Source organism: Solanum dulcamara, chromosome 11, assembly GCF_947179165.1.
Source record: "Solanum dulcamara chromosome 11, daSolDulc1.2, whole genome shotgun sequence".
Lineage (NCBI taxonomy): Eukaryota > Viridiplantae > Streptophyta > Magnoliopsida > Solanales > Solanaceae > Solanum > Solanum dulcamara.
In genome coordinates, this window is record NC_077247.1 from 36753930 (window position 1) to 36758548 (window position 4619).

Here is a 4619-nt window from a genome sequence, read left to right on the forward strand (position 1 = left end):
TTTTTACCCCTCATTTTATATTACGATATGAAATTAATGTTTAGACATGCAAGTTCACGTTGATTTCATTTCATGATTTCATATCATGAGATGAAATCCCAAATTCTCCAAAAAGCATAATTTGGAAATTTCAAATCATGATTTGGAATTTTTCAAATATAAAATTTGACCCATAAGTTTATATTTTGTAAAAAAAAATAGAAGCAAATTTATATCTACTAACCATTTATTTCATATGTAAATAAAATTTATAATTCATATGATTATTTTTTAAACCATTTATATCTCGATTATTCTCACCAACATAAAATTTATTATTAGTTCCAATAAATTCCTACTTTACCATCTATATTCACCAAATCCATTATTTTTTATCAAATGTATTTACCAATCAAATTTTATTACTACTTCATTCAAATGATCAAGACATGAGATATACTAAGGACTTCTCCGTCATGTGCTCATCTTCTAGGTCATATGATGACAAATGCAAGTTTAATGTGAGGAGATTTGTCCATTGTGAGAGGATTATATTAAATACTAGTACACTACAACTTATATTATTATTATTATTTTTAATCAAAGTTTATCAATAAATATTATATATTTTTTTAGAATAGCTTTGTGATAGTGTATTATGCAATTATAAACTTTTGCTTATTTGGTATGATTGTATAAAGAATTTAGACAGTTTTAATAATTTTACAACTTATGAGGTTTTTATATTTATGAGAACATACAACATAAAAAGTCTAAATTGCATGTCCAAACAAAACTTTAATTTCATCTCATAATTTTATATCGCATGGCCAAACAGGCCTGAATTTTAGAATTTTCAAAAATCTGAAAAACAACAAAAATATATTTTTCACTCCATATTATTCATAAAAAAATAAAAAATAACTTCAATTTTCAAAGACTATTATTTTAACTTTAAAAACAAAAGCTATTTTTTTAAAATTTTATAATAAAACATGATCAAACGTCCACTAAACCTTAGAAGCGACCATTATATAAGGACTACACACACAAATAATAAAGCTTTGCTAAGTTGCAAGTTGGCATTCGTAGGAATGAATCTACTATTTGTCGATATTATATGCAGAAGGGCCAGAAAAAGTGTGTAGTATTAAATGAATGTCATACCTGAATTTGTCACACTCACGTGCATAAGCTAAAGTAGTGCAAAAGGCTTCAAGGGTAAGATGGTCATTTTCCTAATATTTTACCAGAAATCCAGAATACTATATTATTTCATATTAACTGAATTATCGAGATAATACACACCCATTAAGAAAAATATTTAAAGATATAATTTAAATCATATTTTTTACTATTACTTTTTGTGAAATTATAAATATAACTTTGTATGTAGTACAATTTATTAAGGCAATACACATCCATTAAGAAAAACATTCAAGGATATAATTTAAATCATATTTTCCACTATTTCTCTTTGTGAAATTATAAATATAACTTTGTAAGTAGTGCAATTTATCTCCTAGAAAATATAAAACTCCATTCAAGAAAAGGACAAATATGGAAAATATTTTAACATTTAGCTTGAACTTTGATTAATTCAATTATTTTGAACAATGCAAAAAAGGTCGTGATTATTAAAGTATAATTAAAATTTTCTTCGTTTCATTTTATGTGGCACCCTTTGACTTGACAAGATGTTTAAAAAAAGAGACTTTTGAAATTTATAGTCTAAAACAATCATTAGATATTCATGTGGTTGTAAGACATTTCATTAAGGATAAAAGAAAATTGAAATTAAACTATTTTTAGCTATAATAAGGTAAATTCTTTTTGAAACAGACTTAAAAAAAGAATGAGACATAAAATAAGACGGAGGAAGTAGTTATTATTAAGCTTTTTAAAATAAAAACATCAATCTTATAAATGAAAAGAAATATATTTGAACAATTTGAAAAATAATAAAGGTATTTTTATATAAATAATATTACGAATATAAAATTAATTTTTTTGCAATGACAAATTTAAAACTTATATTTGCATCACATTCAATAAGTTTAATTCGGCTATGATACAATTTGCTTGCGCATTCGCAATTAGAGATTAAAGCGCACTTATATATATATATATCACCTTCCTTTCTTGATTAAACATTTTTTATAAAAAATTATTCACACTGCGCGATCATAAATATGATGACTATGTATAAAGTGATCTACATAATTAAAACACACACGCCCGCAAAAACTAACTCGAGATAATTATTAATCTATAATATAGGAAAATTCAAAATGTGTGACACAACTTCTCTAAATTTCCCTTCTTGCATGGTCAATGTTATCATACATAAATGTTCTCCAAATAATTATAGTTCTATAAAAGATTATTTGATCTGCGGATTAAATTATTTTAGAATTATAGTCTAGGTTTCAAATCTTTGGAATTAAATAGGTGTGAAAATGATTGAGAATTTTGGTAATGGGCTCTTCCAACCCAAAAGCAATGTGTTACTCCTATTTATCTCTGAGTCTGTTGCTTTCAAAGTACTACATGACATTATTGTTATGTTACTCCTATCTCTGAGTCTGTTGCTTTCATAGCACTACATGGCATTATTGCTACATTATCAAAGTTTCTAACTTGTGAAATGTGATTCAACTCTTTCTTATAATTAATAATGTACTCGATATTTTAGGAGCATGATAACATAGTGCAGCAATCAGGTTGAATTATGGAATTATAATCATGTCAAATTGTCACGACCCGAATCCGGGTGTGATGACACTCATCTTAACCCACCAGATGAGTCAACCTAATAACCAACGAAAAGTAAATGCGGAAGTAATTGAGATAAAGCAAGGTTTAACTTAGTCAAAAACAAATGAATAATCTCAAAATCCCCCAAGACTAATTGTCACGTATACAAGCCACTAATACATTACCAAAGTACGAAAGAGAATACAGTCACAATGTCTTTGTCTCTAGAATAGAACTAAAACATAATAAAAGAGTAAGAGGTGTCCGCTGGATTGATGTAACAGCTACCTCAACACTCGGAATGATAGCCTCGGATGTAGTAGAAAATAGTAGGAGATCAAGCAGGTCCGAGCTCACAACCTACACAAGTGTGGAAGCAAGGGGTGAGTACCAAACAACACGGTACTCAGCAAGTGGATAACTAAAACTAAGCAAAGCTTAATAAATACAAGTACTCTTGTCCTCCCAACCGAACCTCCTTAACTACAACCTACATAAAATTAACCCAACTCTACATTTGTACATTAACAACAGTAATACAGTCCACAAATACTCATCAATAGTCTCATCAATGAATCATACCAAATCAAGTTCAGCACACACATAGCAATATAGGGGTAAACACAACTTCACAAATATCAGAAAGGTGCAATGCAATGCAATGCAATGATGCATGTCTGTCCTATCGGTACACATACGCTGAATCACAGTTCGGAATCCATGGGGGACATTTATGTCCATGTAACCTGCCACGGAATGTGTGGCCCGTCCCCTCAACATATATATATCTTGCCACGGAGCGTGTGATCCGACCCCTTTATTTCATAATACCTGCCACAGAGCGTGTGGCCCGACCCCTTTTGTTTCGTATCATTTTCAGTCTCACATAATATGTCAGAACCAATGCAATCAATTCATGTTCATATAATTCACGATAATAACATGACAACAATCATAATTTTTTCTATCTCACATCAACATAGTCATTTCACATGTCCAAAATAAACCCATAATCACAACATATCAATTCCACCAATACATGTCATTAGATTACCATTTTATACCCCTTATCTCCATTTTTAAGGCCAATCATACAGTCAATAACCCAGTCTAATTCTCATTACTCCCCAATACACATAACACGGAAATACAAGCATCTACAAGCTTAAACTGAGGTTTAGAAATTCACTTGCCTTAATTAATCGAGCAATCACTCCGGAACTTGAGCCTTCTCTTTTCGTTGGACCTCCAATTCGACGTAATCTAGTCAAATAAATAACCACAATAAGATTTCAAAACTAACAACACCCATATTATTATATGTCTAGCCTAGACCCAAAACCTACCCAAATCTATAATCAAGTTCCTAATGTTGATGTCAAATAACATGTCAACTCTCATATTTCCAAATTTTAAGCCTAGGGTTAGGTTCTAATTTTCCCAATATCATAAATTTAATGGAATTCATAAAATATAATATACTTAATATTTAATTATCTATCTCAATATATCAAAATTTGGGAACTAATTCATTCTATGTCATTGAAGTCAAATCTGAAATTTTCTTTCCGATTATGTTCACTCATGATGAAATAAACTCACATGTCAAATTTCAGTTAAAACGGATCGTTATTCGTCCCCCAAATCAAGATTTTATATGAAGAACCCTAGGGTCATATTTTCTTAGTTCAGCATTGTTTCTCCACCAATATACCCTAAAAATATGTTCATAATCAAATGAAAATTTAATGGAAAGGATGAGAATAATTACCTTGACGCTTTGGAATAAAAATCCATATTTTTCTCTTCTCCTTTATTTTTCTTTTCCCCTTTCTTTTCTTTCTTCCTCCGTATTTTTTTTTTCTCCAATTTTTGTGTTTGCG